The sequence below is a fragment of the Eriocheir sinensis genome, chromosome 20, assembly GCF_024679095.1.
Source record: "Eriocheir sinensis breed Jianghai 21 chromosome 20, ASM2467909v1, whole genome shotgun sequence".
Lineage (NCBI taxonomy): Eukaryota > Metazoa > Arthropoda > Malacostraca > Decapoda > Varunidae > Eriocheir > Eriocheir sinensis.
The window spans coordinates 14,944,515-14,964,814 of NC_066528.1; the positions used below are offsets into that span (position 1 = coordinate 14,944,515).

A 20,300-nucleotide genomic window follows, 5' to 3' on the forward strand; every position below is an offset into this window, starting at 1 on the left:
TTCTTCTTTACCTTCTCTCCATCTTCCTCTCCTCTCCTTTATTATCTTCTTCACTCTCTCCTTCTCTCCTTTTCTCTACCTTCTCTTATACCTACAGTCTCTCTAAATTACTCTCCCTCCCTTTTTCTCTCCCTCCATCATCTCCTCTACTTCCCCTCCCTCTTTTGTTCCATTCCTCCCTCCATCATCTCCTTTCTTTACCCTCCCTCTTTCGTTCCATTCCTCCCTCCCTCCATCATCTCCTCTACTTCCCCTCCCTCTTTTGTTCCATTCCTCCCTCCCTCCATCATCTCCTCTACTTCCCCTCCCTCTTTCGTTCCATTCCTTCCTCCCTCCCTCTCTCCCTCCATCATCTCCTCTACTTCCCCTCCCTCTTTTGTTCCATTCCTCCCTCCCTCCATCATCTCCTCTACTTCCCCTCCCTCTTTCGTTCCATTCCTTCTCCCTCCATCATCTCCTCTACTTCCCCTCCCTCTTTCGTTCCATTCCTCCCTCCCTCCATCATCTCCTCTACTTCCCCTCCCTCCTTCGTTCCATTCCTCCCTTCCTCCCTCCCTCTCTCTCCCTTCCACCATTCCTTCCTCTTCCTCCCTCCCTGCATCGGCTATTAAAAACGTCCGATTTTTGTCAGCTTTCATTAGTTTCCCTTCCCCAAATTGCCACTCTGGGCCGAAGGGTTTTTCTTTACCCGTCCGAGAGTGAGTTACTGCCCTTCACGGCTGTCACTCTCGCCTCCCTTCACTGCTCCTTATTGCTGCATCCCCCCCTGTCCCCTCCCCCCCCCCTGACCCCTCCTGACCCCCTCTTTGCTCTCTGCTCTGCCTCTGAAAGTTTCTCTGTCTTTCTCTGTCTCTATGCTTGTTTGGTCTCTACGTCCCTCTCTCTCTCTCTCTCTCTCTCTCTCTCTCTCTCTCTCTCTCTCTCTCTCTCTCTCTCTCTCTCTCTCTCTTGATGTGCCTTCTTGGATAGCTATCTACGACCGCATCAAAATCACTAGCGTTAAAATCTCCAGAAAGAGGAGGAGGAGGAGGAGGAGGAGGAGGAGGAAGAAGAGGAGGAGGAAAAAGAGGAGGAGGAGGAGGGAGGGAGGAGGAGGAAGAGGGAGGGAAAGGGTGAGGGAGAGATATTGTGGGTGAGAGAGAAACACACACACACACACACACACACACACACACACACACACACACACACACACAAGGGAAGGGCGGCGTCTGGAAATTCGGAAATAAAACACAATAAGAAAACATAGACGTCAAATTTGATGGCCCGATGGCGTGAGGAAACCATGGACACGAGGGGGGGTCGAACGTGGGTGCAACTGCTGCTTGGCTAACTTTTTTTTGTATCTGTTTTTTTTTTTGCTTTGTTTGTGTTTATCTGTATTTCAATTTATTTTTTTATTTTTTTATTTGTTCCCTCTTCATTTTGCTAACTTTCGCTTATGAGTTTCAATAACAATGTAAGGTATTTTAGTTCTATATCTTTATTTTCGTATCATTATCTTTTAAGTTGTTGGTGTCGGTATTTCAATCCATTTTCTGTTTTTATTTTTCCACTTTTTCCAGTTATTTTCGTTAACTTTCTTCAATGAGGATTTAATAATGTTAGGTATTTCATTTTTTCTATCCTTATTTTCTTATGTTTTTTAGGTTTTGTGTCTGTATTTCACTTTATCATATATCTTCTTTATTTTCTTTATTTTTATTCGCCTATTTTCTTTATCCTGTATATCTTTAGTTTCGTATTATTCTAAGGTTCACCATATTCTGTGTCCCTCATCTGCATGCTTCTGATATCTCACGCTTTCACTTTAGTCTCTGTATCTACGAGTATCTTTATCACATCTTCAACGTTCATGTCATCCTGTTTATCTTGTTCATTTGTCCTCAATCTCGCTCTTATATTGCCTTATCAACATTTGCAAAGTTTAATCTTGCCTTCATTCTATTATTACTACTTCAACTTTCATGTCATTTTGTTTAACTCACTAATTTGTCTTTTATTTTCCTTTTATATTGAATTATCAAGGTCTTAACTATTTCCAAACATTAGTCTTGCCTTCTTATACTTTTTAATATATACAAACATTCTATTATTACTACTTCAACTTTCATGCAATTTTGTTTAACTCATTAATTTGTCTTTTATTTTCCTTTTATATTAAATTATCAAGGTGTTAACTATTTCCAAACATTAGTCTTGCCCACTTATACCTTTTAATATATACAAACATTCTATTATTACTACTTCAACTTTCATGTCATTTTGTTTAACTCACTAATATGTCTTCTATTTTCCTGTTATATTAAATTATCAAGGTGGTAACTATTTCCAAACATTAATCTTGCCTTCTTACACTTTTTAATAAATATACAAACTTCCTATAATCAAATATTCAACTTTCATATAATTTTGTTTAAATCCCTCATTTGTCTTCTAACTCCCTATTATTTTACGTTATCTATCAATTATTAACTATTTCCAAACTTTAATGTTACTCTCTTATACCTGTGAATATATATACAAAGTCTCTATTATCAATTCTTCAACTTTCATGTAATTTTGTTTTTTACTAATTTGTCTTTTATCTTAATTTTATTTTACATTATATATCAATTATTAACTATTTCCAAACTTTAATCTCACTGTTTTATACCTGTGAATATATATACAACGTTTCCATTATCAATTCTTTAACTTACATGTAATTTTGCTTAACTCACTAATTTCTCTTCTATCTCGCTTTTATTTTACATTATCTATCAATTATTAACTATTTCCAAACTTTAATCTCACTGTTTTATACCTGTGAATATATACAAACTTTCTATTATCAATTCTTCAGCTTCTATGTCATTTTGTTTAATTCACTAATTTGTCTTCTATCTCACTTTTCTTTTCCATTATCTATCAATTATTAACTATTTCCAAACTTTAATCTCACTGTTTTATACCTGTGAATATAAACAAACTTTCTATCATCAATTCTTCAGCTTCTATGTCATTTTGTTTAATTCACTAATTTGTCTTCTATCTCACTTTTCTTTTACATTATCTATCAATTATTAACTATTTCCAAACTTTAATCTCACTGTTTTATACCTGTGAATATATACAAACTTTCTATCATCAATTCTTCAGCTTCTATGTCATTTTGTTTAATTCACTAATTTGTCTTCTATCTCGCTTTTATTTTATATTATCTATCAATTATTAACTATTTCCAAACTTTAATCTCACTGTTTCATCAATTCTTCAGCTTCTATGTCATTTTGTTTAATTCACTAATTTGTCTTCTATCTCGCTTTTATTTTATATTATCTATCAATTATTAACTATTTCCAAACTTTAATCTCACTGTTTTATACCCGTGAATATATACAAACTTTCTATTATCAATTCTTTAACTTCTATGTCACTTTTCTTAACTCACTAATTTGTCCTCTATCTTACTTTTACATTAGTTTATCATGGCGGTTAATATTTCACAAACTTTTTTCTTCCTTTCTTATACCTGTGAATATATACATACAAACTCTCTATTATATCAAATCTACAACTTTCATTTTATTTTCCTTACCTCCCTCATTTCTCTTCTATCTCACCTTTATATAAAACGTTATCTATCAATTATTAACTATTTCCAAACTTTATTCTTATTTTCTTATACCTGTGGATATATACAAAGTTTCTATTACCAACTTAACTTCATATAATTTTCCTCAACTCACTCATTTGTAATCTATCTTCCTTTTACTTTACTTTGTCATGGCGGTTAATATTTCACAAACTTTTTTCTTCCTTTCTTATACCTGTGAATATATACAAACTTTCTATTATCAACTCAATTTCATATAATTTTCCTTAACTCACTCCTTTGTCCTTCTCATATCTTCCTTTTATACTACTTTATCCTAGTCAATATTCCAAGATTCTTATCGTTACTTTCTTATACCTGTGAATATCTACAATTTTTCCATTATTTTCCTCTCCGTGCACATTATCAAGTCAATGGTTGTCTTGTTAACTATGACACGCCCTTTTCTTCCTTCAGATCTTCACGTCAGATACAAAAGTCGCATCTCATATTCATCTCCAGACTCCAGCATCTCATCTCGACGTCTTGTTTATCAGGAAAAACTCGACTATCCTCTCCTCTCTTCTCCTCCCTTCAGATAAATATCCCATCATTTTACTAAACAAACACAAGGCCTTTCTTTCTCTCTCTTTCTTCTACGTCAATGTAAATATCCAACTGCCATTTTGTGTTGTGTTATCTATCTTTCTTATTCTCCTGTAACTGTTAGTAAGTTTTCATTTCTTTGTTATTTCGATTATCCAGCATCATTTACTTTTGTTTCATCAGTAAGCAGTAACGTCATCTTAGCTTCCTATCTTCCTATCGCAAATATATCCAACGTTTTCTGATTGCGTTGTTTTATTTCATCTTATTTCTCTTGTTTTAGTAAGTCCTCAATTGTTTGTTCTTTTTCAGTTTCCCAGAATTATGTTTTATCATCTTATTAGTGAACAAAACCTCTATCTTAATTTGGTATCTTCACAACGCAAATATCCAAAGCTGTAATATTTTTCTCCTCTATTAGTAAGTCTTCATCTTTTTTGTGTGTATTTCAGTTTCCCAGCATCACTCTCTATCATCTTATTAATAAACAAAACCTATCTAAATTTTGTATCTTCTCAACGTAAAATTTAATGTCCAACGCTCTCACATTGTATTTCCATCGCTGTCATATTTTTCTTCTATTAATAAGTCTTTATTTCTTTGTTATTTCAGTTTCCCAGCATCACTCTCTATCATCTTATTAGTAAACAAAACTTCTATCTTAACACTGTATCTTCTCACCGCAAAAAATATCGAACGCTATCATATTGTATTGCGCTATTTCATCTTTCTTTTATCCTGTATTAGCTCACACACACACACACACACACACACACACACACACACACACACACACACATACACACACACCTCCCCTCTCCTACACACATAACAGACACACACACCATACAATCCTCCCCCCCCCCCACACACAGACAGACAGCCCCCACCAACCCACCAGCCAGACAGCCACCGAGACAGCCAGACCACAGTACCCAAGTGACCGACAGGCCGGGAGAACCAACATCGACGCCAAATATAGATGAGAGTGTACGTGTTTTATCAAGGCGCAAATATCAGGGAGAAAGACCTTGACGCAGCTGGTGAGGGAGGGAGGGAGGGTGGGGGAGAGACAGTAGGTTGAGGTGGAGAGAGGTGGAGAGTGAGAAAAGTGGAAGTGGAAGAGGATGGAGAGGGAGATGACTGTGGTGGAAGAGGGTGGAAAGGGAAAGTGGAGGTAAGAAGAGAATGGAGGAAGAAGGGAGGTATGTGGAAGAGGGTGGAGAGGGAAAGAACTGAGGTGGAAGAAGGTGAGAGGGAGGAAAGTGAAGAAGGGAGGGAGTGAAGGAGGTAACTGGAAGAAGGTGGAGAGAAGGCATTGAGGTGGAGGAGGGTAAGAAGGTGGAGAGGAAGGAAAGTGGAGTTAGGCAAAAAGATGGATGGGGAGGTGGAGGAAAAGTAGATGAAAGAAAAGTAGAAAGATTATGGGAAAGAAGGAAGGAAAGGAAGGAAAGGAGGAAAAGAGGAAAAGAGAACAAAACAATTACACATAAACACGAAAAAAAATAGGAAATAAAATAAAGATAAAATAATAAAGTAAATAAACAAAATAAAAAAATAGAGGAAAATAAAAGTTACGATACAAAATAAAGAAAATCAATAAAACAAAAACATAAAAAAAGTATAAATAAAAAAGTTAGGAGAGAGAGAGAGAGAAAGGTAAGTGACAGATACCAAACCACTATCCTCCTCCTCCTCCTCCTCCCTTTACCTCCCTTCAGTTTGCCCACTAGAAGAAAGGTAAACTCACTCCCTTCTCCCTTCATTTACTCCCTTCACTCCATGCTTACCCTCCCTCTCTCTCTCTCTCTCTCTCTCTCTCTCTCTCTCTCTCTCTCTCTGACGCTGTACAGGTTAATTTTACGTCCTGTTAATTCGTGTATTTCTTGTTTTTCTTGGGACTTAAGTACTTTTGGGAGGGAGGGGGTCGAGGGAGGGAGGGAGGGAAGGGAGAAGAGAAGGAAGGGTATGGAGGACTGGGAAGGAGAAAGTGGAAGGGAAAGAAGGGAGAGACACAAAGAGGTAGGGAGGAAGAAGGGGAGAATAGGAAGAAAGAAGAAAGGGAGGTAAGGAAGAAGAATACAAGAGGGAGGTAAAGAAGAAGGAAGAATGGAGGAAAGGAAAAAAGGGAGGGAGGGAAGGGAGAGAAAGAGGAGGGAAGGGAGGGAGAAAGGGAGGAGAGATGCAATGCAGGTGACATACGGAGGGAGTCAGGAGGAAGGGAGATAAGGAAGGAGGGAGAAGAGGAATAGAGGAGAGAAAGAAGGAGGGAGAGAGGAAGAGAGGGAGGAAAAGTGACACAAAGAGGGAGTTAAAAGGTATAAAAAGAAGGGAGAGATAGGAGGGAGGGAGAGAAGGAAGGAGGGAGAAGAGGAATAGAGGAGAGAAAGAAGGAGGGAGAGAGGAAGAGAATAAGAGGGAAGGAAGGAGGGAGGAAAGGTGACACAAGGAGGGAAAAGGTAAAAAAAGGGAGATAGGAGGGAGGGAGGGAGAGAGGGAAGGGAGGGAGGGAATGAGGGGAGGGAGGGAGGGAGAGAAGGTGCATTGGCTAAACCACAGGTGTCATTCCGGGTAATTAGGGGACACACAGGTCTAATTAGCAGGTCCATTTCAATTACTCTCTCACGACTCTTCCCTCCCTCCCTTCCTCCTTCCCTCCCTACCTCCTTTCCTCGCTCCTTCCCTCCCCTCCCTCCTTTTTTCTCCTCTTCCCTCCCACCTCATGTACCTTCCCTCCCTTCCTTCCTCCTTTCCTCTACCACTCCCTCCCTCCCTCCCTTCCTTCCCTCCCTCCCTCTCCTCCTCCCTTAATTTCTATCCTCACGACCCGCCTATTCTTTCCTTTTCTTCCTTTTTTCCTTCTCCCTTTTCTCTATATCTACGTTGCTTCCCTTCCTCTCCCTCTCTCTCCCTACATGTTTTTTTTCTCCCTTCTCTCCACACCCATGTTTATTTCTCCCTCTCCCTCTCTCTCTCTCTCTCTCTCTCTCTCTCTCTCTCTCTCTCTCTCTCTCTCTCTCTCATTTCTTTCCTCCTCCTCCTTCTCCTCCTCCTTCATACCCATAAAAAATCTGTTATCTTCTTTTTCACATCTTTCTTTTCCTTTTGCTCCCTTTCCTTTCTTCCCTCGTCTTCCCTTTCTCTTCCTCCCCCTTTCTCTTCCCCTTCATCGTCGCCAACGCTAAACACAGCCTTGCCCCCTTCCCTACCCCCTTCACCCCTCCCTCTCACGACCCTTTCTCTCCCTTCCCTTCGCTGTCACACCCCTTCACCCTTCACCCCTCCCTCTCCCGACCCTTTCTCTCCCTTCCCTTCACTGTCAACCTTTCACTCTCCACTCCTCTCTCCCCCCCCACAACCTCCCTCTTCCCCTTCCCCCTCCCTCTCACGACCCTTTCTCTCCCTTCCCTTCACTGTCAACCTTACACTCTCCACTCCTCTCTCCCCCCCACAACCTCCCCCCTTCCCCTTCCCCTCCTCCCCTCCCTTTCATTTCACACCCCTTTCTCTCCTCCTCCTTTTTCACTGTCAACCCCCTAACCCTTTCCCCCCTCTTCTTCCTCCGTTCTTCACCCCTTCCCTCCACCCCTCCACTTCCCCACCTGTCATACCATTCTCTCCTCTCCGTCCTCCCCAAATTTGTCTGACCCCATTTACATCCTCCTCTCCCCTCCTCCACCCCTTTACTAGCCCCCCCCACCCCCCCCCCCGTCGCCCTGGGTTCTCGCGTGCTCAGTTCTCCTTACGAGGCGCAAATTTTACTTCCTTAAAAAGAGAAGATTGCCTCGAGTTTTTTTTTTATCCTAAGACACGTTCAGAAAAAAGTGGGGAAACGTCTCTCTCTCTCTCTCTCTCTCTCTCTCTCTCTCTCTCTCTCTCTCTCTCTCTCTCTCTCTCTCTCTCTCTCTCTCTCTCTCTCAGGCCTAAGCTAGACTAAGTAGGATGTATTTTACTCTTAGGAGGAGGAGGAGGAGGAGGAGGACACCGGTCAGCTCTCCACCACCACCACCACCACCACCACTACTACCACCACCACCACCACCACCACCTCTCTCTTTTTTTTACCAGGGCCGCGCAGAGCCGAGGGCCGCAAAATACCAGAATAAAAAAAATAATAATGATACGGTCTGCTTTACTAATGACTCTTAATAAACGATCATTATAAAACAAACAAACAAGGCTAAGATAAAAAATAAGTAAGTTAAATTCACCGTTACAAAGACATGGAGCACTGACCAGCCCAGTTTATTTCTTGTTCTTCAATTTCAGTGTTCATAACCAAGGAAGCACAGGTAAGGTAAAGGTGGGTGCATACGCTATAGAGGTGCGCGTGGCTTCAGTGCTCATCTCCGATCCGTTGGTCCTCTGATCCTGTGGTGGGTATGAAGCAGTTACCTCGGGATACAGGACCAGCGTGAAATCCGGGAAAGAAAGTTGGAAAGTTTCGTTTAGTCGGCGCAACATCTGGGGTCATATGTCGGAGAGAGACAGAAGGGGAAGGAATTATAGAAGGAAACAGACCCCAGGAGACGGGACACAACCCCCGATTAATACCTGGTACCCATTCACTGCTGGGTGGACAGGGGCGTAGGGTATCAGAAAAGCCGCCCAAATTTTTCCACTCCGCCCGGGAATCGAACCCGGGCTCTCTTGGTTGTGAGCCGAGTGTGCTAACCACTGCACCACGAAGCCCCCCGTGATATCCAGGTTACCACAGTTTACCTTCCCCATGTTTCCCCAGGTACCCATTTATCGACCAGCTTGAAAGGGAGGATGAACAGCTGGGTGGACTATACGCCGACTGCCCGGGCCGGGATTCGAACCTAGGGCGGCGGAGTGGTAGCCAGGCACGCTGACCACTCGACCACGGAGGCAAGGAAGCAAAGCAACACAGAAAATCGACCAAACTTAGCAAAAAAAATCCCAGTACTAAATTAACCGTTAAGAATGTCTATGAAACACTCGCCAGACAAGTTTTATTCTTATTTTTTTCTTCGTTTATCATCATTCATCAACATGCCACGGGGAGCCTAATAGGAAATCAACAATACAGAGCAAAAAAATAATTGCACTAAATTCCCCGTCACACATACCAACGAAACACTCACTGGCCAGACGAGTTTATTCTTCCTTCTCTCCTTTCTCAACCTTCGTCACCAAGCCAAGCATAACAACAACAACAACAACAAAAAAAAATCACTGTACTAAATTCCCCGTCACCCACCCACACCAACGAAACACTCACTGGCCAGACGAGTTTATTCTTCCTTCTCTCCTTTCTCAACCTTCGTCACCAAGCCAAGCAAAACAACAACAACAACAAAACAAAAAAAAATCACTGTACTAAAACACACCAACGAAACACTCACTGGCCAGACGAGTTTATTCTTCCTTCTCTCCTTTCTCAACCTTCGTCACCAAGCCAAGCAAAACAACAACAACAACAACAACAACAAAAAAAAAAAAAATCACTGTACTAAATTCCCCGTCACCCACCCACCAACGAAACACTCACTGGCAAGACGAGTTTATTCTTCCTTCTCTCCTTTCTCAACCTTCGTCACCAAGCCAAGCAAAACAACAACAACAACAACAAAAAAAAAAAAATCACTGTACTAAATTCCCCGTCACACACACACCAACGAAACACTCACTGGCCAGACGAGTTTATTCTTCCTTCTCTCCTTTCTCAACCTTCGTCACCAAGCCAAGTAAATTCCCCGTCACACACACACCAACGAAACACTCACTGGGCAGACGAGTTTATTCTTCCTTCTCTCCTTTCTCAACCTTCGTCACCAAGCCAAGCACGCAACGGCAACAGTTACATAGGAGCCGCTTGCCAAACTCCACCCTCAGGTAAGATATAAGTTAGAGGTGAGAGCATGCGTTTTTTTGATACTGTGAAGGTCAAAGAGAAATGACAAAAAAACACCGCTCCACCATCTGTAACACTATCTTATGCTGCGCTCCATAAAACAAAGGTAACAAACACAATCCCAAACACTCCAATCGTAAGTTTTCCACCAACCTTGAGCAGTTATATATAGTAGTTTTGATTTATATGTATTTATTCTGGCTTTTTTTTTGTTATTGCCCTTGAACTGCATCCTTAAGTCAGTTGTAATATCATAGGTGATGTTCTACCATTAAATGCAGATTTCACTATATTACAAAACATCATAAATTTCTTAACAAACTCCTACGTATATTTATAGATGATGGTTTTGATTTTGTATGTATGTATGTATGATTTTGTATGTATGCATGTATGTATGTATGTATTGTTGTATGTATGTATGTATGAATTTTGTATGCCATATGTAAGTTTTTTTTTTTTTAGGTCTGCTGTAAACCAAAACCTGCATCATATATCACACACAAACTACATAATTTTACCTAACAAACCCGTATACTTTGAATTATTAATATATTCGCTATTAGTCCTTTCATAACCTCACTGTCATATGTAATTCTGTGTTTTTTTGGTCTGCTGTGTACTAAAACCTGCATCATATATCACACACAAACTACATAATTTTACCTAACAAATTCTTTCATAACCTCAATGCCACATGTAATTGTTTTTTTTTGGTCTGCTGTGTACTAAAACCTGCATCATATATCACACACAAACTACATAATTTTATCTAACAAACCCGTATATTTTGAATTATCAACCCCTTGACTGCATATTTCCTACAAGTAGACATCACCAAGCTACAGGAGTGGAACAAAAAGTGGCTGCTACAATTCAATGAAGAAAAATGAGAAGTCCTGTACTTTGGGAGGGGATATCCAGCACACCAATACCACCTGGGAAACACTCCACTATCCACCACAGAGGCAGAGAAAGACCTGGGAGTGTATATTACCAGGCTACCAGTGAAGGGATATCCAGCACACCAATACCACATGGGAAACACTCCACTATCCACCACAGAGGCAGAGAAAGACCTGGGAGTGTATGTTACCAGGCTACCAGTGAAGGGATATCCAGCACACCAATACCACATGGGAAACACTCCACTATCCACCACAGAGGCAGAAAAAGACCTGGGAGTGTATGTTACCAGGCTACCAGTGAAGGGATATCCAGCACACCAATACCACATGGGAAACACTCCACTATCCACCACAGAGGCAGAAAAAGACCTGGTGTATATTACCAGGCTACCAGTGAAAGGATATCCAGCACACCAATACCACATGGGAAACACTCCACTATCCACCACAGAGGCAGAAAAAGACCTGGGAGTGTATGTTACCAGGCTACCAGTGAAAGGATATCCAGCACACCAATACCACATGGGAAACACTCCACTATCCACCACAGAGGCAGAGAAAGACCTGGGAGTGTATGTTACCAGGCTACCAGTGAAGGGATATCCAGCACACCAATACCACATGGGAAACACTCCACTATCCACCACAGAGGCAGAGAAAGACCTGGGAGTGTATGTTACCAGGCTACCAGTGAAGGGATATCCAGCACACCAATACCACATGGGAAACAATCCACTATCCACCACAGAGAAAGACCTGGGAGTGTATGTTACCAGGCTACCAGTGAAGGGATATCCAGCACACCAATACCACATGGGAAACACTCCACTATCCACCACAGAGGCAGAGAAAGACCTGGGAGTGTATGTTACCAGGCTACCAGTGAAGGCGAAATCCATGCCAATCGCAGCGGACGGGTTAATATATTCGCTATCACTCTCTTCATGATCTCACTTTACGCCGTGTTGCCATAAAAAAAAAGCACAGCGCAATATGTATTCTTCACACGCCCTCAACATAAGTCCCTCACAGCCTGACATGATGATGATAAACTCCGTCACTGTCTATGTAATTTAAGCTCCTCTCTTATATATTCATCCTCCACTAAGTTTTCATCACATCCTACTTAACGTTCTTTCTGCTTACTTAACTTAACGTTCGGTAGGATTACGAATATATTACAACGAACAGCTTATGGATGAATTTACAAACTCCTACAATGTATTCAGATCCCAACACTGCCCAGAGAAAGTAAGATTAATTTTTCAACAAGTTCCAATCACATCCTTACTAACATCTCTCTTAACACTCTTTGACCTCCCTTACTACAAGTCTGATAGGATTCTCTTTCACGAACTCCAATGTATTCAGATCCCAACACCATCCATTGAGACTCACCTCTTTTACATATTAATTTTTCAAGAAGTATCCCTCAAATTCTTTTTAATATCCTTCTAAACACTCCGATCCCCTTAACCACACGTCTAAAGGATTCTCTCTCACGAACTCCAATGTATTCAGATCCCACCATTGAGACTCACCTCCTCTACTTATAATTTTTCAAGAAGTATCCCTCAAATTCTTTCTAATGTCCTTCTAAACACTCTTCGATCCCCTTAACCACACGTCTAAAGGATTCTCTCTCACGAACTCCAATAGATTCAGATCCCACCACCGTCTATACTTACCTTTCTTAACACCTTTCCTGGGCACGTATCAGGCGCCCATCACACCCTCCTCGTCCTAGGGCAACACACATTATGCTTTCCCTGTTCACTCGTTTGTCCTGCCTCGCTCTCCCTCCTCTCCTTCCCTCCTTCCTTCTCCCCTAAACTGACTTATCTCTCGTATCTTAACCTCCAGTCCTGTTTTCTCCTCCCCTTCTTTAGACTTCTTTCCTCTCTTACCCTCCATCCCTCTCCCTGCCTCTCCTCTCCTCTCTCTCTCTCTCTCTTTCTCTCCATCCTTGTTGTTTCCTCCTCTCTTAACCTTCATTTCTCTCCTCCCCTCCTTGTCTCTCCTCACTTTCTCTCCATTTTTGTTTTCTCTCCTCTCTCCTTTCCTAGCCTTTTCCTCCTCTCCCCTTTCCTCTCCTGTCCTATTTTTTCCTCTCCTTTCTTCCCTCTATTCTCCCTCTCTTACTCTTCACTATTTTCCTCCCCTTTCCTCCTTTCCTCCCTACTTTCCTCTCCATCACCTTTTCTCTTCTCTCTTGCCCTTCTCTCTCCTTCATCTCCTCTCTTCTCCTCTCCCTCCACACTCTCGTCATCTCTCTTCTTCTCTCCTACCCCGTCCTCTCCTCCCCCACTCCTCTCCCTTCTTCCTCCCCCTCCTCTCCCTCCTCCTCCTTCTCTCCCTTCCTCCTCCTCCTCTTCTCCCCACATAACCTGCTCACACGACGTTTTCCATTAAAGGGAGATTCCCCACCCACTGCTCCTCTCCCCCTCTCCCCTTCCTCCCCTTATCTACCCTCCCCCCCCCTTACACCCCCCCCCCGCCCCACCCCATCTTAAGTCATACAACACAGCCTCTCCAACATGCAACAAGGATAATGACTCTCTCTCTCTCTCTCTCTCTCTCTCTCTCTCTCTCTCTCTCTCTCTCTCTCTCTCTCTCTCTCTCTCTCTCTCTCTCTCTCTCTCTCTCTCCTAGTTTTTGTAAGTTTTAATTTTTGTATATCATCATCATCATTATCTTGTTTTCATCTAATCCGCGCGACTCAAACTCTTCACGTTGGAAAAGAGACGCCTGCGGGGAGACATGATACAAGCCTTTAAGTACCTGAACAAGCTCAGCAACGTTGATCACTCCAAACTCTTCACGCTACAAACTAACCTGAGAACAAGAAACAACGGAAAAACAATTCAAGCAAAGCGATGCAATACCGACATCGGCAGGAGATATTTCTCGAATAGAGTTGTTCGCCACTGGAACAGCCTTCCTGCAGAAGTGGTTAGCGCAGAGACCATCAACTCCTTCAAGAAACGCATTGATCGCCACTTTGCTGCAACGGGTGTGAACTGAACGTTCCCAAGAGTAGGTACACAAGTGCTTTAATCCTTCCCTGCAAGCCACTCCTGTGGCAAACGGATTGATTAAATCACTGAACGCAGGCAGCCTAGTAATGAGCCAACAGGCTTTCTGCTGCCTGCTAGTCCATGTTTCCATGTTTCCTCCTCCTCTCTCTCGTTTTTTTTCTTTATTTAAGTTCTTATATTTTCTCTTCCTCATTCTTCTTTTTCTTTTTTCTTGCTTTTTTTCTTTCTCTTTCTCCCAAACTCATCACCACCAATACCACATACACCTCACCACCAATACCACATACGCCACACCACCAAATCCATCACCTCTACTACACTCCCACCGCCACCACCACCAACAACAAACACACACATCACAAAAACCTAACCCAAAAAGCAACACGCATAACCACACTTCCACCAACCACCACACAATACCAAAACTACCACCAACATCATTAAACCACCACCACCACCACCACCACCACAAACACACACATCACAAAAACCTAACCCAACAAGCCGCAACAAGCACTTCTACGCCAACATCTGCCGCCAGACCAGACAAGCCACACCCACACGCTACCACTGCAATCCACTACATCTGACCCCTCCACTACCACCACTACTACTACTACCACTACTACTACTGCCTCTACTCTGCCTTCAGCCACCCTCAATCCCTCTCCCTTCACGACCTATACCATTCTCTACCATTCCCAACCTCTTCTCTTCCTAACCTATCCTCTACCCATCTCCTCTAACCCCTTCCCTACCCTTCCTGCCCCCCACTTCTACCCTTCCCCTACCATCCCCCACCTCTTCCCTTCCTATCACCAACCCCTTCCCCCTTCCTACCCCACCCCAACCCTTCTTCCTTTCCCTCTCCAATTCCTTCCCCCTTCCCTGCCCCAACCTCACCCTTCCCCCCTTCACCCTTCCTGCCGCCACCTCAACCGTTCCCCCCTTCCCTTTCCCTCCCTAACCCCTTCCTCCCTTCCTCTTCTCCCCCATCTCTACCCTTCCCCTCTTCTCTCCCTAACCCCGTCCCCCTTCCTACCCCAATCTTTACCCTTCCCCCTTCCCTCCCTAACTCCTTCCCCCTTCCACCCCCAATCTCTACCCATCTCCCTTTCCACCCTAACCCCTTCCTCCCTTCCCCTTCCTGCCCCTACCTCAACCGTTCCCCTCTTCCCTCCCTAAACCCCTTCCTCCTTCCTACCCCAATCTTTACCTATCTTCCCTTCCCTCCCTAACCCCTTCACCTTCCTACCCAAACCTCTCCATCCCCCTTCCCCCTGTTCCCCACCTCTACCCATTCCCCTCCCACCCTTCCCAGACTACAACCACCACCAGCCCGCAACAAGACAGAGGGACACGTACTATTAAAATATGCAAAGTACATGCAGTCCACTTGAGCCAACGACAAACAGCATCATAATGTTAATCTGTTATCTCGCTTGGCTCGTTTCGCCCTTCTGTGAGATCCCGTCGAGTGGGTGAGCAGCGTCGTGTTGAAATCTGCTTTACGTGGAGAGAGAATGAGAGGAGGAAGGAAGGGAGGAAGGAAGGCTCGCGTTGTATGCCCCGTCTGGCTCGGTTGGTGGATTGCCTGATATCGTCTCTGTTGTGTGTATGCATGAAAGGGGAGAGAGAGGGAGACGATTTATTTTCTTTCTTTTTTCTTTTCTTTTCTATTATTTTCTTTGTGACGTTTTAAGACTATATGAAAATGATGCAAAATTAGTATATCTTTCTTTAATATATGTGCGCCAAAGACTTCATCAGAGAGAGAGAGAGAGAGAGAGAAATGATCACAAATATATCCCCATTCTGCATCGCTGGTCTGTCTTCTTGATCCGCTTACAGTTGTTGTTCGCAAGGGTTAAGGAGTCCAATGTTGTTCTAAGGCAGTTTTGAGGCGTTTCCTTCTTCTTCTTCTTCCTCCTCTTCCTCCTCCTCTTCCTGCTTTCCTTTCTCTCCTCCTCCTCCTCCTCCTCTTCCTCCTCCTTCTCCTCCTTTCCTATTTCTGCTGTCTTGCATTCTTCTCCACTACCTCCTTCTTTCTTTTTTCTTCATCTTGTTCTCTCTCCTTTTCCTTCTCCTCCTTTTCATTTTTTGCTTTATTTTGTGTTTTTCTCCAATGCTTCCTTTCTTCTTTTTTTTCTTCATTTTATTTGTTTATTTTCCTTCTTTCTCTTTTTTTCTGCTCTTTTCTTCTCCTCCTTTTCATTTTTTGCTTTATTTTGTGTTTTTCTCCAATACATCCTTTCTTCTTTTTTTCATTTTATTTTAGTTTATTTTCTTTCTTTCTCTTTTTTTCTGCTCTTTTCTTCTCCTTTCTCTTCTTTTTCTGTATTATCTTAAGTTTTTCTTCTCCACTATCTCCGTTCTTTTTCGCTTTTCTTGTTTTCTTTTCGTTTCTCTTCCTCCTTTCTCTTCTTTTTTTGTTCTTTTCTTCTCCTTATTTTTCTTATTTTTCTTTATTATCGTACGTTCTTCTTCACTACTTTCTTCTTTCCTTTTTTTTCTTCATCTTGTTTTCTTTTCTCCCCATCTCTTTCTCTCTTTTTATTTATCATTTTCTTTTCTTGGGGCGTTGTACCTTATTTTTCTTTTTCCTTCACTTTGCTTTCTTTTCTCCTCCTCCTCTTTTTCCCTAATCTACTTTCTTTTTCATCATCGTTTTCTTTTCTCCTACTTTTTAGTTTTCTTTTTTTCTTCAGTATCTTTTCTCCTCCTTTCTTTCTTTCCTCTAATCATTATCTTGTTTTCACGGGGTAGTTTTTTTCTTCTTTTTTTCTGGATGAGTTTCGATATTTTTTCAGCTTTTTTCCCCTCTTTGATCTTTATCGGTAATCGGGTCGGTTGGTCAGGTTGGGTCGGGTCCAGGTTCCTTATGAGAAGCCTGTAACCTGTACCTGTAACCTGCATGAATTAATTAAGAAAGGTTCATTACTCAAACGATCTTACTTCTCCTCCTTCTCCTCCTCCTCTTCCTCTTCTTTCTCAATCTTTTTTCTAGTTAATGTTTTTTTTTTTGCTTATAGTTCTTCGTTTTTGCATACCATTTTCATTTGTCATTTCCATCTTTATCTCATCTCTTCATTCCTTCTTCTAATTCTTCATCTTCTTCCCCTTCTCCTCTTTCTCTTTTTCTACTTCATATTTTTTTTTGCTTATGCTTTTTCGTTTTTGCATATCATCATCATTTGTCATCTCCATCTTCATCTCATCTCTTCATTCCTTCTTCTAATTCTTCATCTTCTTCCTCTCCTCCTCCTCCTCCTTTCCTTCTCTTCTTTTTACTTCTCCTTCTATCCTAGTTTTTCTTTTAATATATTTTTTTTCTCATTTTTATATATCATTGCCTTTCCCAGAATCATCTCTTTCATCTTTTCCTCCTCCTCCTCCTCCTCCTTCTTCTAATCCTCTCCTTTATCTTTTTTTTATATCATTGCCTTCCCCAGAATCATCTCTTTCATCTTTTTCTCCTCCTCCTCCTCCTTCTTCTAATCCTCTCATTTTTCTTTTTTTTGTATATCATTGCCTTCCCCAGAATCATCTCTTTTATCTTCTCCTCCTAATTCTCTCCTTTTTCTGCTTTATCTTCTTATTTTTTCTCTCCTCCTCCTCTTCCTCTTCTTCCTTATTCTAGTTTAATGTTTTTCTCTTGTACTTGCTAATTTTTGTCTATTATCTCATCTATTCTTTGCTCTTTCTTTCCATCTTCATAATCTTCGTGTTTTCTCCTCGTTCTCTTCCTCTTTTTTTTTTCTAGTTCTTGTTTTTCTTGTATTCTTTCCCATTTTTGTATGTCATTATCATCATTGTCATCATCTCATCTTGTCTTCTCTCTTTTAATTTTTCTTCTTCTTGTTTTCTTCTTCCTCTTCTCCTCCTCCTCCTCTTCCTTTTCTTCTAATTCTTGTTCTTTTCTTGTACTTCAATACTTTTTTTGTTTATCATCATTATCATCGCCATCATCATCTCATCTATTCTTCTTTTTTCTTTCTTTCATTTGCATAATCTTCTTGTTTACGTCTCCTCTTCCTCCTCTTCTTTTTTTTCTTTTTTTTTTCTTTTCGTACTTGTTCAGTTTTATCTTCGTGATCTCCATTATCATATGCGTTTGTATTTTTTTTTTCTTTTATCCTCATCTACAAGTTTTCTTCTCTTCTTCCTCCTCCTAATTTTCTTATTTTTCTCGTTACTGTTCTTGTTGTACGTAATCAATTTTTTGTTCATCTTTCTCATCCTCATCATCGCTATCACCACGATCATATCCTCTATTTCCTCCTCCTCCTCCTCCTCCTTTCCTTTTTCTGCTTTATCTCCTCCTTTCTCTTCTCCTCCTTCCTTCTTTTTCTGTTGTTCATACTTTTGTTTTTTCCTCCTCTCTTTTTTCCTTTTTCCATATTTTCGTTTTCTTCTTCTCCTCCTTTCTTTCTTTTTCCTTCGTTTTGTTTCCCTTTCTCCATTTTCTTCTTCATATTTTTGTTTTCTCCTCCTCCTCCTCCTCCTCCTCTTGTTCTTGTTCTTTATCTTCTTGCCATCCTCCTCCTCCTCCTCCTCCTCTTCCTTCTCCTCCTCCTTTCATTTTTCCTTTATATTATTGTTTTCTGCTCCTCTTCCTCCTCCTTCTATTCTATTCTTGTTCTCCTTTATCTTCCTATCATCCTTTCCTCCTCCTCCAACACCTTCTCTTCCTCCTTTCTTTTTCTTCATATAACTATCTTCTCCTCTTCCTCTTGTTCTTGTTTTCTTCTTTATTTCCCTGTTATCCTCTCATTTTTCTTCATATAACTGTCTTCTTCTCTTCCTCTTGTTCTTGTTCTTTATCTTCCTGTCATCCTCTCCATCTTCTCCTCCTCCTCTTTTCTATCTCCCTGCCCCGTCTCGACACTCCCTCCCTCCCTCTAAGTCTAAGATCATCGCAAACAACCGCCATGCTTCTTGCTGGGCTTCATTGGGCTGTCTCACCGCCGCCTCGCCGTGGTCTCCGTCCCCATAAACCCGCGCGGCAGCCAGCACTTACGCCCGGCCCGACACACTCTCCATTAAGGGCTGAGCGCGCGGCAAGAAGCGAGCAGTGAGATATTGTTTCCCTGGGGCAGAGGCCTTGTCCGACGCTGCTGATGCTTGCTCGCTTGCTTGCTCGCTCGCTCGCTCTCCGTTCCGCCTGTGTTGTGAGGTTGTGTAGTACATGTGTTGTCCATGTAGCTCGTTTTGTGTCTGTGTCTGTGTGTGTCTGTGTTTCTTTGTATCTCTGTGTATCTTTGAATCTGTATCTATTTGGGTTTTTGTGTGAGTAAGTTTCGTTGTGTTTGTGTCTGTGTTTGTCTGTGTCTCTGTCTGTCTCTCTGTTTGTTTGTGTCTGTCTATGTGTTTGTCTCTGTCTGTGTCTCTCTCTCTCTCTTTTTATTAATCAAACTAATCGAATTCCCTCTAATGTTCACTAATCTAACCTACGATACACGTGCTCTCTCTCTCTCTCTCTCTCTCTCTCTCTCTCTCTCTCTCTCTCTCTCTCTCTCTCTCTCTCTCTCTCTCTCTCTCTCTCTCTCTCTCTCTCTCTCCATATATTAATCAAACTAATCGAATTCCCTCTAATGTACACTAATCTAACCTATTCTACACGTGCTCTCTCTCTCTCTCTCTCTCTCTCTCTCTCTCTCTCTCTCTCTCTCTCTCTCTCTCTCTCTCTCTCTCTCTCTCTCTCTCTCTCTCTCTCTCTCTCTCTCTCTCTCTCTCTCTCTCCATATATTAATCAAACTAATCGAATTCCCTCTAATGTACACTAATCTAACCAAGTCTACACGTGCTCTCTCTCTCTCTCTCTCTCTCTCTCTCTCTCTCTCTCTCTCTCTCTCTCTCTCTCTCTCTCTCTCTCTCTCTCTCTCTCTCTCTCTCTCTCTCTCTCTCTCTTAATAATACTTCATCATGGTTAATACAAGGTCGGAGGCAGCTATGAAATATGATAGGTTGCAGGCAAGTATTTTTTCTCTCTCTGCTTGTCTTATTTCGTTCGAAGTTACCTGTTCAGCCTTAACTTAACACGGCCTCAACTCCATTACAGTTCACATTAAGCAGGACAAGACTTATTCACCTCATTAATCAGACGAACATATTTTCTTTTACTCAATCTCACCGTTGCCAGATTGTCGTACTCAGAACATAGTATTTACCGATTTCTGACGCCTAACTATTGCCAAGAAACATCAGGATCTAACTTTTTTAACGATAATTATAAATGCGTTTCGTTATTGGAGCCCAGAAGACAGTTTTAGGGCAGGAAGTCGGGAAATATA

General features: G+C 41.9%; 2 long non-coding RNA genes across 2 annotated transcripts; both read right to left on the minus strand.

Moving 5' to 3' along the window:
* Positions 1-10,755: 10,755 nt before the first annotated feature.
* On the minus strand, positions 10,756-13,240 carry LOC127001227 (uncharacterized). Its single transcript, XR_007754926.1, has 3 exons — positions 11,726-13,240; positions 11,534-11,632; positions 10,756-11,338 (listed from the first exon to the last, which is right to left on the minus strand). It is a non-coding gene; the product is annotated as an uncharacterized LOC127001227 (long non-coding RNA).
* Positions 13,241-16,690: 3,450 nt separating this feature from the next.
* Positions 16,691-19,793, minus strand: LOC127001228 (uncharacterized). Its single transcript, XR_007754927.1, has 2 exons — positions 19,619-19,793; positions 16,691-19,457 (listed from the first exon to the last, which is right to left on the minus strand). It is a non-coding gene; the product is annotated as an uncharacterized LOC127001228 (long non-coding RNA).
* Positions 19,794-20,300: the final 507 nt, after the last annotated feature.